The sequence below is a fragment of the Pteropus medius genome, unplaced genomic scaffold, assembly GCF_902729225.1.
Source record: "Pteropus medius unplaced genomic scaffold, Ma_sr-lr_union100, whole genome shotgun sequence".
In the NCBI taxonomy this organism is placed as follows: domain Eukaryota; kingdom Metazoa; phylum Chordata; class Mammalia; order Chiroptera; family Pteropodidae; genus Pteropus; species Pteropus medius.
Window position 1 is genome coordinate 5,333,787 of NW_024354503.1, and position 14,179 is coordinate 5,347,965.

Consider the following 14,179-nt stretch of genomic DNA (forward strand, 5'->3'; position numbering starts at 1 on the left):
CCATATTTGTTCCTGAACAGTCAGGGCAGCAGAGAAGGTGCTAAGCTACGCATTCCTAGAACCCTGATGGCCCGAGCTGGGAAGTCTTGACACTCATTTTGTTCACTCTCTTTGTACTTTATAGACGAGAAAACTGGGGTCTAGAAAGCATGAGGGATTTTCCCCAGGGAGACTGGCTAGGTCTGGAACTACACAAGGGCAAGGCTTTATGGGGGTAGTCTGGTTTGTACCCACCCCACACACTTGAATCAAATTCTCTAAGGAAGGAAACAGAGAGATTTATGTTTTCCTCTCTCCTTCCTTCTATCTGGGCTAGGAAGAGTAATTAACAAAATCACTCTTTCAGACACTTCTGTTCTCAAGCAAATTGGTTCAATGTTTGCCCAATTATAGGACCTGAATATTGCTGTGATGGGGGTGGGGGTGACTGGGGGATGCAGGAAGAGGAGAGAGAAGATGAGAGAGAGCAGGGGTGTCCTCAGTAGAGTTTTTCATTTTCACCAAACCAACTTTTAATTGTCCCAGTGAATGGAGGGGAATGGTACACCCTGCAGAGTCCAACTGGTTTTCAAATGTTATATATGAGCCTCTCTCCCCCTGTACAAATTTCCCATCTTACTTTCGACAGTAATCGATTTTAAAAGGGAACTTACTCTCTGTGATAATTGAGTCTTATGACATAGATAAGTCACTTTTCCCTCGCTGGACTTGTTTTCTATTTCGTAAAATGGAGTGAAATAGGAGTTAGTCTATTCCATTCCCACCTTGTATGATTTGAGGTGGTGGGAAGGAAAAAAGTTTCCTTGGGAGAGTCTTGGTCCCTACATTGGCCCCTCCTCAGCTCTGGGATCCAGACAAGAACATTCTGGAATCAGGTCCCATTACCGAGCACCCTGAACCTGGAACCACACTAGTCACTTTCCAAACAGTTTCTCATCCAATTTTCAGAACATAATCTTTGGACACGGAAGCGATCTCTCACTTTGCACGAGAGGAAACTGAGGCTCAGAAAAACTAATTTGTGTAGGGTCCCACAGTTAGAGAGAGGGGCTTCACATGTAGGTCTGGCTGAATCCCCAGCCCATGCCTTACCCAGGGCCCTGCCTCTGAGAATGACTTGGTTTGTTCAATTATACACAGATGATCCTTCCTTATGGTGAGTCACTCATCCCCTACTACTATGGTTCTTGTCCTCCACCCTGCCTCAGCCCCTCACTGCCAAGGTAATTTCCTGGAGCTTGTCATCACCAATAATTGCACCCCTACCCAGCACAATTTCAATATCGAGCATCCCATGCTGCTAACACCACCTCCTGTCTTTCTTGCTTACTTTCTCTACAACCCAGGCTCCAATGGTTTCTTGACCCACCAGAACCTCCTATCCAATTATCCTCCCACCTTTTTTCCTCACCTCCCTGACTTTCCTCCTTAACCAGCTTAGATTCCATGGACCATAATTATAATTACTTCCTTGCATACAGCCTCAACCTCTTGCTCTTCTCTCGTTAAATTCCACTCACCTGGCAAAACCACACCCTGGTTAATCCAACTTGGCGCTTGCACCCACACAGTTCGCTGAAGCTGGAGAAAGACATATAGCCCTGCTGACTGGTCTCACTTTAACGTCATGCTCACCATCCTTCAGGGTGCTGGGTGGTGAACATACCATATGATCTGGTCCTTTCAATCTCCCGCAGTCCCATAGACAATGTCTTACATTCTCTTCTGTCCTCAATTCCTGACAGCTTTCCCCCCTCTCAGCTGATGACCTTACTTCCTACTTCACTGACAGAAGCAATCAAAAGAGAATTTCTGCAGCCTCTCAACACTTCCTCTACCCGATCACTGGGTCTGGGCCGCATTTTTACCCTCCCTCCTGCTGCTTGGGTGAATCCACTTGCTCATCTTGCAGTTACCCCTCCACTTATGTATCAGATTCCCTGCCTCTCATCTGCTCAAGGACTTCACTCTATCAAGGACTTTCCCCTCTACTGTATCATTCCAATCAGCATTAAGACGTAATTTCTTGCATCTCAAAAACAAAAACAAAAAAACGAAAACCCAAACAAACGAAAATACCCTCTCTGACCTCCCATCTCCCTCCCCTTTAACCTATTTCTTTATATAGCAAAAATCTGAAAACATCTATACTTTTTGCCTTCACTTGTTCTGTTGTCTCTTGAACACATTTCGATCAGGCTTTTGTCCCCACCATTCCACCCAAACTGCTTTTGTCGAGGTCACCTGTGATTTTCACACTGCTAAATTCAATCATTATTTTTTGAGTAATAGTTTTATTGAGATAAGTTCACATAACATACACTTCGCCCATATAAAGTGTACAACTCAATGCTGTTTTGTATACTCACATAGTTATTCAACTAGCACCATAATCAATGTTGGGACATTTTCATCACACCCAAAAGAAAACCCGTACCCTTTAGCAGTCACTTCCCATTTTCTCAACTCCCTCAGCTCACAGCCCTGGGGAACCACTAAACTACTTTCTGTCTCTATATAGATTGACGTATTCTGGACATTTTATGTAATTGGAATCATATAATGTGTTCTTTAGTGACTTGTTTCTTTTACTTAGCATAAAGTTTTCAAGGTACATCTATGTTGTAGCAGTTATTAGTATTTCGTTTTTTTCTGTATTGTTAAATAATAATAGTTCATGGATATATGGACATACCACCTTTTATTTATCCATTCATTAGTTGATGGACATTTTGGGTTGTTTCCTCTTTTTGGCTATTATGAATGCTGTTATGAATATTCATATACAAGTTTCCTTTTAACTTTTTTTTCCAGAGCAGTTTTAGATTCATTAAGAGGAAGGTACAGAGACTTCCTTTATAGCCTCTGCCTCCACATACACATATTCTCCTCTATTATCAACAAAATCCCACCAGAGTGGCCCATTGGTTATAACTGATGAACTTTCATCGACACATCATAATCACCCAAACAAAGTCCATAGTTTACATTAAGCTTCTTTCTTGGCATTATATACGTATGAGGCTTTGTGTGGATATATGTTTTAATTTCTCTTAGTTATATACCCAGGAGTGGAATTACTAGTCGTAAGATAACTTTATGTTTAACTATTTGAGGAATTGTTAGACTATTTTCCAAAGCAGCTGCACCATTTTACATTCTCACTAGCAGCGTATGAGGGTTGCAATTTCTCCACAATCTTGTCAACACTTGTTATTATCTGCCATTCTGATTATAGCCATTGTAGTGGATTTGAAGTGGTATCTCATTGTGATTTTAATTTGCATTTCTCTGAGGGCTAATGATATTGAATATCTTTTCATGTGCTTATTGGCCCATCTGTATCTTTAGAGAAATGTTTATTTAAATCCTTTGCCAGTTTTTAACTGCATTATTTAAAAAATTATTGTTGAGTCCTGAGAGGTCTTTATATATTCTAGATACATGTCCCTTATCAGATATATGATTTGCAAAATTTTCTCCCATTCTAATTGTCAATTCTTCTTCCTCGTATTTTACTAGACCTATAAATTGCCTGTGACACAGCTGATTATTCCTCCCTCTTTGAAATACTTTCTTCACTTGGCTTTTAAGACATCTGACTATGCTGATTTTTCTCCTACTTCACTGACTGCTGTTTTGTGGTTTCCTCCTCATCCCCTCTAAACAGTGAAATGCCCAGGACCCACTCCCTGGTCCTCTTTTTTTCTGTTTGCACTCACTCCCTTGGTGATCTCATCCAGTTTTAAGCTTTAAATGCCATCTGCGTGCTAGCAAATTCCAAATTTATATATTCCAGTCTAGAGCTCTGTCCCAAACTCCAGGCTCATTTATTTAATTTTACTCAACATCTCTACTTGTATGTTTATAGCCTTCTCAAACTTTGCTCATCCAAAGCTGAATTCTTGAATTGAATTGCTCCTCCCACAGCAAACAGCAAGTTCCAGTTCCTGTGCTGAAAACTTAAAGCCATTTTTTACTTCTTTTTCTCTCACGTCCCACATCCAATTTGTCTGCAAAGTCCTGTTAGTTCTGCCTTCAGAATACAGATGGAATGTGATCCCATTCCACCCACCCCACCTCAGCTACTGCCACCTTCATGGCCATTGACCCTCTGTCCTGGATTATCAGAGTCTCCCTACTGGTCCCCTTGTACTTGTCTCCTACAGTCTGTTGAAACAGCAGCCAGACTGATCCCTTTAAAACACAAGTCAGATCATGTTGTTTTAACGCCTCCATCTCACTTAGATTAAAGGCCAAAGTCCTTCCCATTGCCGCGGGTTCTAAGAGATACTTGCCCCTTCGCCCACCCATCAGTCACAGGCACACTGGCTTTCTTGAAGTTTCTCTCCCACCTCAGGGCCTTTGAGATTGCTCTTTCATCTGTCTCAACACCCTCTGCCCCTTGATAGCCACGTGGCTTCACCTCCAGGTTCTCCCCATCTTTTTCTCAGTGTGTCCTTAGAAAGGCCTCCCTAACTACTCAATTAAAATGGCCTCCATAACACCCCTCCCCACCCCAGCCATCCTCCTCTCTGCTTTACTGTTTTCATAGCACTCAGCACCATCTACGCATCATTCACTTACTTATTCATTGCTCGTTTCCTGTTTGAACAGAAGCTTCTTCAGAAGGGCAGGAATTTTGTCTGTTCTTGTTTTCCGTGTGTCCTAGCTCCTGGAACTGTGTTGACAATTATTCAGAGCTCAGTAAATATTCATGGAATGAGTAAAGGGATACTTGAGGAAAGGGCACTATTCTAGAACCAGATCTTGCAGGGAATGGTGCAGTGTGGCCATAGCCAGGTCTCTGACGTGGAACTTTGAATGGGGTGTCCTCTCAATGTCACTGAAAGTTGGTTCCTGTTTTCCAGCCAAGGATTCCTAGTGTAGTGGGAACCAAAATCTTGAGTTCCTGTTTTATCCCAGCCTCTTACTGGCAGTGCATCCTGGATACAGATCACCCCCCTTTGCTGAGCCTTGGTTTCCTCATCTGTTCATTGGGTCATTATCTCAGGGCAGCATAAAAAACCCAGTGTGTGAGTGGTGCCCTGGCTTGTAGTCAGCATTCGATGCGTGCTTGCTCTCCCTAGAATCAGGACTAGTTTTCTAAGCAAGGTTCAGATGGGTGTTTTGTTTTGTTATGTGTTTTGTTTTTTATTTGTTTGTTTGTTTGTTTTGCACAGGGGTGGGGAGGAAGGAGGAAGAGAGAGTGAGGCCCTAGAGGAGAATGAAGCTCTGGGAGAGAACCAGAAGGCTCAGGGCTGGACTCTGAAAAACAGGGAGAGGCACCAGAGGGCAGAGCTGTGAGCAGGGCACCCCTGGACTTCACTTCCCCCAGGTGCAAGGCAGCTCACACAACCTCTCCTTATCCCCGAGCTCATTTGAGCCTGTCCAGAGCCGCTGTGGGGAGGCAGGTGGAGATGACTGCTGGTTGAACCCATTTCATGGGTGAGAAAAGTGAGGCTCAGGAAGGTGGTGATACGTTGCGTCTGTGTCTCGTCCCCTGCTACAGTGCAAGCTTCTTGGGTCCAAGGGCTGCTCACTCCCATTTTTGTCTCTTCAGGGCCAACGTTGCCAACTAGAAATAGGAGTGGGTGCTCTCAGTAGGTTCCTAGTCCCCGCAGACCCCACCTTCCTTTATAAGAAGTGTTGTGCAATATCTTCTTCCCTGCAATGAGATACAATTCATAGAAAATATATCCTATTTATACACTCCTAATTTTGAAAAAAAATATCAAGATAATGTTGAAATGTATAGAAATAAAAGGAAGATAATCTCTTTTTTCATGGTTTTATTTTTTTATTGAGATATAACTGACATATAACATTATGTAAGTTTCTGGTGTATAACATGATTCAATATTTGTATATACTGCAAAATGATCACCACAATAAGTCTAGTTATCATCTATCAGTATAGAGTACAATTTTTTTTCTTGTGACAGGGAACTTTTACGATCTACTTTCTTAGTAACTTTCAAGTATGCAATACAGTATTATTAACTGTGGTCACCATGCTGTATGTTACATCCTCAGGCTTATTTATTTTACAACTGGAAGTTTGTAGCTGTCTTTTTTTTTTAACCTGTAAATGCACAGGCAGATTCTTGTAGAACACGGCTTCTCAAATTAGAATGTGCATAGGAGTCACCTGTAGATTCTAAATCAGCAGGTCTGGAGAAGGACCTGAGAGTCTGCATCTCTAATCAGCTCCCAGTTGCTGTCCAGCTGCTTCTCACCAGCCCATAGAAGGATGCGTCCAGCTCCCTGGGCCCAATGCAGACTCCGCCCCTAGCTGCCCACTCTCTAGGCCTCAGCAAAGGGCAGCCCTGTCGGGGGTTTCCCAGCTGCCCAGGAAAGTGCTCGCCCTGCAGCCCAGCCTCATTCCTGGCACACACGTGGCTGGGCGTCCGCTGCGGAGACAGCAGTTCCCACGGGAGGAACCTGCCCTAGGGAATGAGTCGCGGGGGAGGGAGGGAGGCCCCGGGAATTGACGTCTGAGTGGGTGGAGCGTCCGTGTGTGGGGGGAGGGGGGATCCTGCCTGCCCCACCCTCTTCCCTGCCGCAGTTTGGGTCAGTAATTTCCAGTGCACTGATCACTTGCCCTACCTGCCCTCCTGGTCCCTTTTCTCCCATTCTTCCCTCCTTCTCTTTGTCCTCCGTCTGGGCTGGGCCCCTGAGGCGGGGAGCCCAGATGAAGTCAACTGTTCTCCTTCCATGAATAAATCCAGTCTAGGGGTCAACAGATAGGCAAATACTTTTCATCTTTAAGCAGGTTTTCTGTCAAAGGAGGGATGTGGGAGTGAATTCACTTCCAGTGCCAGTCAGGGAAGGCTTCCTGGAAGAGGCAGGAGCCCAGAAAGGCATGAAAGTTGTGGAGGTAACCCCTGGACAGTCCCTCTCTCTCAGAGTTCAGAGTCTGGCCAGGTCTTGCTGATCTAGGGTACCATCTGGGGCATAGCTGCTCTGGGGATTCCAGGGGACTCCGTTTCAGAGACCAGGGTAGAGTCTTGTAGGAATGAGAGGCCTGGATTTGAGGTCTAGCTTTGCTACTAATGTGTTGTGTGGCTCTTGGGGCAAGCCCTTCTCCTGTCTAGGTCAGTATAAAGGGATGAGATCTGAGGATCCCCAAGGCCAGTGCAGCTCTAAAGCCCTGATCCCATGGTGGCCAGTGAGGGAGATTTGTCCAGCCTGGAGGTGGGGAGGCCAAGCAGGAGGCTTATGTCAGGCCTGAACTGGTTCTGGGCAGGGCAGGGGTAGTGGGTCCTGGGGAGGCTCTGAGGAGGTCTCCCACTGAAAAGCTGGGCCAGACTGATCCACTCCTGGGCCTCTGCTGAAAGGCAAAACATTAAACCATAACAACAACAATTAATTACAACTACCCCTCCCTTCCATGAACTCTACAGTTTACAAGCCCTTCTCCTGCCATCATCTCATTTGATCCTCACAAACCTGGTGTTATTGCCATTCAACAGAGGAGAAAACCGAGGCCCAAAGAGGCCAAGTCACTAGCACAAGGTACTAGAGCTAAGAGGACACCTCGGAACTCGAACCTGGTATCCCACACATGTTTTAGGAAAAGTTTCCTGGGTCTCTTGGGTCTAAATTATCCAGGAAGTACAACCCTTCTAATCCTTGAACACAGGGCCCTAAATTTCCATCAGGGTCCTTAACTTTAGACTTCAGAGCTGGAAGGTAAAGTCTCTCACTATATAGTCATGTGCCACAGGATGCTGTTTGGGTCAACCATGGACATATATGATGCTAGTCCCATAAGATTATAATGGAGCTAAAAATTCCTGTTGCCTAGTTGTGTCTTAGCTTTGTAGCCATGGTGACTTTGTAGCACAATGCATTACACAAATACTTACTATTGTGTTATAACTGCCTACAGTATTCAGTACAGTAACATGCTATACAGGTTTGTGGCCTAGGAGCTGTAGGGAAACAGAATTTGTCATCCTAGAATGCGTCTCTGTGGCATAGGATTACTTTAGGCTGCTTACAAAGTAGAGGTTTTCCTTTGTAAGACATTTGCATTTGTAAGGAAAATATCCATTTGTAAGGGTGTCTCCCTCTCTGTACCAGGAAGAGGGGGTGAACTTAACTCTAGGAACTCTTATCAATGCAGAAGGCCATGACTTAAACCTGCAAAACAACCTTACCCCCATTTACTGTACTTTTCCTGGTAGCCCCCCATAACTGACTTCCCCATCCTCAACATCTTCTTTTGACTTCAGCTGAAGATATTTAAGGTGATTGCTTCGACAGTTTTGGCAAGTTACTCAGTTTTCCTGGGTCTCACCATGTTTACAGGAGGTATAGATGTTATTAAAGTTTTGTTTGTTTTCTCCTGTCAATTTGTCTTTTATTACAGGGATGTCTCACCCAGAAGGGTCAAGGGAAAATTATTTTTCCTCCCCTACAGAGTAATAAGCTATACCATATAGTGTAGGTGTGTAGTAGGCTCTACCAGCTAGGTTTGTGTAAGTGCGCTCTATGATGTTCGCACAATGACACAATCACCTAATGATGCACTTCTCGGAACGTATCCCCATCATAAAGCGGCACATGACTGTATAGATGGAGAAACTGAGGCTCAGAGAGGAGAAAGGTCTTGCCCCAACCCATAAGCAAGATAAGGTGATGGCCTCTACCCCCTGGGCTCTCAGAAGAAGTTCATGGGACTTCACAGCTCCTTTTCCTCGTGGGGACCTAGAGGCTACATGGGGATAGTGGGGAGGAAGGGTTTAGGGCAAGAATCCTTCAAATCAAAGAGGGAGCCCAGCAGGGACCGCGTGAGGGGAGGTTAGGGCCCTAGAACAGAGTCTTAACCTTTAGGCTTTATTTCCTAAGAGGAACACTGTCAACAAAACAAGGAGGAGCTGGTGGTGGGCTTTAATTTGGTTTTGTTTTTCATGTTCGTTTCCCAGGCATTAGCTCAAGCCCCAGCTACAGTGACTGAACAGTGTTGGCTGGACCAACCGCACTCCAGGCCTGCTCCCCTTTGGGCTCAAGGGCCAGGCTTGTTGTGATTCTAGGGCTGAGTCGGGGACTGTGTCAGGTGCAGATGGCAGTGAGAGTGTGTTTTCTGTGGCCCGATCAATGCTCAACCCAGAATCGGGGTGGGGTTTACTCTGGGCCTGGGTGGAGAGCTTTGTCACCGGGGTCAGGCCCAGTTTATGCCAAGGTCAGGGCTCATCCTGGGATCAGGGAACAGGGAGAAGCTGCCTGTGGTCCCTCCCAGACCCAGTCCAGGATTCTGATTTCAGGAGGATGAGTCAGGCAGCCCTGCTGGGAGCCGTAGGCCTTAGGCTCCCAGGCTGGAGCAGAGGCTCTGACGAAGACGATGCCCCTGAGCTAATGCCCTAGGTCTCAGGTCCATCACTGGGTGTGTCTTGCTGGGAGGTGACCTCCCATCTCCACTACATCCTTCCACCAGACATCCTACCCTCCAGAACTCTATGCACATGGTTGACTGGCTCCTAACGCTGGTCCTGCTCTAGGCTCTGGAGTTGAGAGGTAAGTGGTGGGAATCAGAGTCTCTCACAGTCCTCAGGGCTAGCTGGGGAAAATTACCAAAAGCCCTCCACTGTGGCTGATTTCAAGTTACCCATGTGATGTCACTGCATTCTGAGCTGGGAAGAGATTCACGGAACTGACTCTTGTATGCTGGTAGGAATGGGTTCCAGCGTACCACCGGCTCTGACCAGGACTGTCCCATTGCTTTCCACAGGCCCAGGAAGGGACTGGGGTCCTGCTAGCTCACAGTGTCAGGTGCCCTCAAGGATGTCCTATCCTCTCCTTGTGCCTGTTGGTGTGAAAATGACAGTGATGATGATTGTGGCTGTAGTCGAAATTATTATTGTGATGGTTGAGGCTTTGGTTGCTACCGCTGGCCTCTTCTCAGTAACTGGGGTGGGGTCAGTCAAGGAAGCGTCTCTGTCCCCCTGGAGAAACTGCCAGGAGGTACCCAAGAGCATGAGGGCTGATTAGGGCCTGAGTTTCTCAGGGCCGTATCGCTCTAGCCAGGACACTGAAAAACTTACGTGAACTAATAAGTACATGTCCTGCCACTCTCCCCCTGCCCCTGTGCAGTGATGACCTAGCCTCATACCTCACTGAGGGCACAGGAGCCCAGCGTGGGAGAAGCCCTCACCTTACCACCACTGAATCGGTACACCTGCCTGCGCTGCGCCTACCTTCTCCTTCCTGATTCATGCCTGTGGACTAGTCCCTCCTCTTACCAAAAGACAGCCCTTAGTGGCTTCCCATGCACGAATGAAGTGACAACTGTTTACCGGGTTGATTTTAACCTTCTCTGCTCTTCCGGCCCCCGGCTCCTCATGCTCCAGCTTCACTGGCCACTTTGCTTTTCCACAAGCACAACAAGCTTGTTCTCGTCTCAGGGACTTGGAGCCCACACTTGTCTCAAATCTCTGCACGCAAGATCATCTTCCCAGCTCAGACTCCTTCCCTGACCTCCCCTCTTAAGGGGCTCCCCCTGCCCCCTCCATCACATCCGCCTTGTGTTTCCAGCCCCGCAGTTGCCTTATCTACTTGTGTGTTACTGGTTTGACTGTCACCACCACTGGATTGTAAGCTTCATGGGGCAGGGCCCTCATTCCCTGCTGGATTTGGTACCGGGTTGGTGCCCAATAAACAGACATGAAATAAACGAATAGATGTTTGTGCTTCTTTCCCCTTTGTTCTCCCTGGGCCATTGATAGCATCTTATTTGAATGTCTTGGGTTCCTGCTCTACGTTGGGCTATAAAGGGAAGGGGCAGTCTCCCATCTGCTCTTGGCCAGAGTGTGAAAGATGGACCAAAGTCCACAGGGGCACCTGTGGTCGTAGCAGCAGAAGGTCTTGGGTGATTATAAAGAGCTCTTGCTTAGGTTTGAAAGGTCCGGCTGCTTCCAAGCTTGGTTTGGTTTGAATGAGGAAGGTAGCATCTCCTCTCAGCTTCTTCATTCCGTCATCGCCACCCACCTACTATTGAGTGAGCTTTTGTTGGTTTTGGCTGGCCTTCATCCAAACCCCGTTTTCTTCAGGGGAAAGCCCCACTGTATGAATCTTGATGGCCCTACTGCCTACTACTGAAGCCGAAAGGGACCATAGACCTCTTCTCCCACTCCCTGGCAGGTAGGACAAGAACACATAAGCTTGGCTTGGCCAAGTGGATGTTTCAGCCCAAGACTTTGAATCTTGAGTGAGTGATGTAAAGACAGGAAGGTTTAGAATTTGCTCAGAAAGGTGGTCTTTGGTAGCAGTGATCAATGCGGTGTCTGGTTGTGACAGTTGTGCCCGGGTGTCTTGCAATGGGGCTTGGTCTGTCCAATGCTGTCACTTCCTTTGTTCCTGTCATTTATCTGAACTGGGATCTCCAGGCTTTGTATCCATCCGGGGAGCTCCCCAATATCTTCCTTTTCTTCATAAGTCAGCCAGAGTCGGATTTTATTGTTTGCACCCAAGACCTCTTGTTACCGCCTACTTCCACCATCAGACATTGTCGTTATCACCACTTCCATCAGTCCCAAGAGCAAACACCCATCGAACTAGCCCCACAGTCCTCACCCAACACCGTTGCCATCCATGTCACCATTTTTGTTACTTCATGCTTTAACCCGGCTATCGAACTATATTTGTCAGGATTCAGAGCAGGAAACGGAAATACCCCTTTGGTGTTTTTGCAGGAAGGTATTTAACACAGGACAAATGTTGGAGAGGCTGAATGAGCCAGGCCTCCAGGAACGACTCCCAGAATTATGCAGAACTGACCCACCAAGAAAGCCACTACCTCTGGAGTGGTGAATTCAAGAACACAGCCCTGAAGCTTCAATCCAGAATTCAGGAAGCTGCATTTAAGAAGTGGCTACAACCGAGTCTCACTTTAGCTCCCAGTATTTCTCGAATGAATTTAAAGGGTATGGCCTGTTCCACATACAAATGCTATGAGGGAGGGCAATGTGGTTATTGGGTTTCTAACCTCTCCGTCTAGCAGGACGGGTTGGAGACCGAGGGCCCAGCCACAAGGTTTATTCCACAACTCATCACTACAGCTGTCACCTCTCCGTCAACACTATGATCTGCCACCATCATTAGCCATCACCTTAACCGCCACCAGTCAATTACCAGCCCTGTCACCTCCTCTGCCAGCATCAAGATCTGACAAGACCATCATCTTTTCCATCACTTGATGTCACCATCAGTGTCACTACTACCACTGCCATGATTACTGCCATTACCTCCACCCCCAGCGGCAGGGTGGTGAAAAATGGCCAGTGAGATCACATCTTTGCCTTGGCGCTCCCAGAGGTAATTACTTAATGAGATGGTCGTGGCTCTGAGTTATTAGTTACACTGTACAACTAGGAGATCTTCCCAGGCTCTCATCAGCCCAGGGTGGTTTACACACTGGAAGGGTCTTTGGCTGTGAGCGTGGGTGTGAAGGTCCAAAATAGGCCTCGGGGAAGCCATAGCTTCCATCCGCCTGCTTTTGTGATGGAGAAAAAGTAACATAATGTTACGAGAGAGTCAGCCTAGGTCAACACAGGCAAGCGCCTTCACATTTCTGGGTCTTAATTTCTTTATCTGTAAAATGGGAACTAAAAGAACTATTTTATGGAGGAATGTGGGGATTAGAGGTAGTGTAAATAAAGAACCTGGCCCAGTGCCCAGTGCCCATGAGGCTCTCAAAAGAAAGTCACTGATATCTTTTGTTTCTTTTATCTAACACATACAGTTCTCGCCTTGCACCAGGCACTTTGTTCCGAGCACTTCACACATTTCAATTCATTAACTAAAACTTCATAAGAGCCCTAAGAGGTGGATACTACTATTGCTCCCATTTTACAGATGAGGAAACTGAGGCACAGGGAGGTTAAGTAGCTTACTCAAGGTTAGTTACACAGCTGGTTAGCGATGAAGCTGGGATTTTAACACAGGGAGGGAGCCTAGCTCAAGTCTGAGCTGTTAGTCTACGGTCATGCCACCCTGAATGTGCCCAGTTTCGTCTGATCTCGGAAGCTGAGCAGGGTCGGGCCTAGTTAGTACTTGAATGGGAGACCACCTTGGAATACCAGGGGCTGTAGGCATTTTTCTTTTTTCTTTTTTTAAATCAAGTCTGAGCTCTTGACCTTGATGCAAGTGCTCCCCCCATCCCCCCGCCTATACTTCTTCTAAAAAGCTCGCCTTCCTTCCTCATTCGGTTTGGAGAAGACTGCTCTTTTTGTTCAGCCATTAGAAAGGGGCCTCCAGAAGTCACTGTGTTCAGTCCCTTGTCTTGGGACAGAAATGCCTGCATTCACCTGGGCCAGGGCCTCCCACCCTTTCCAGCCATGGAGTCCTTCCTATTGTCTGACTTGAATTTGGGCTGAGGCAGCAGTTCCCAGGGAGGAATCTCCTCAGCCGGCCTTGTTTTCCTCAACCTCCTTCTCCACGGCTGTACCTTCTCATACCTTCACCAAGCTCCAGGCCCGTCCCCGAGCCCCCTCCCAAGCTTCCGCACCCTCACGCAGGCCCTGCCACACTCTCTGGGCCCCTTCCTTTAGCTCCCCACTCCCTTTGCCCTCTTGATGTCTGATGACATCATTTCTGCTCCCTGATTCTGGGACCCCATTCCACCCAGGCTCCCCTACCCCTCTGCAATCCTCGTGGTCTCTTTTTCCTCTAACCCCTTCATGATGGGGGGGCCCTCGGGAGGCTGGCACCAAACTCCAAGGCTTTGGCATCTCAATCCTGCCATGACCTTGGTGTGTCCCAAACCCACCACATCTCCTCTTCTCAATTTGGTCTCCATCTTAGCCAGGAAAGCTGGGAGTTTCCCAAGATTTGCCCTTTTCTCTTCCCTCCACTCTGCCCTGGCCATCTAACAGTGAGTGGGCACTTCCCGCATGCCAGGCTGAATAGCACCCAGAGTTGGGGCTGACAAAGGTGGGTTTTTGTACACATATGAACACCCCCTGAGTTCCCACAAATAAAGGGGATGGAGAAGAGCTTTGTAATAAGCCTACATTTTCCACAGTTAAGCTGGGGTGAGGAAGGCCCCTCTGGGGGTTGTATGAAGGGGCTGTTCACGGTTGCTGGGGTGTACCAGACCCCCTTTCAAGACTGAAGCTCTCATCCTTCCAGGAGCTACCTGGTACAAGACTATTTCCCCTCCCTGGGGGCAGCCTGT

General features: G+C 47.1%; 1 pseudogene; it reads left to right on the plus strand.

Moving 5' to 3' along the window:
• The first annotated feature begins 12,978 nt into the window (after nucleotides 1–12,978).
• LOC120596410 (uncharacterized) lies at nucleotides 12,979–13,097 on the plus strand (annotated as a pseudogene).
• Nucleotides 13,098–14,179: the final 1,082 nt, after the last annotated feature.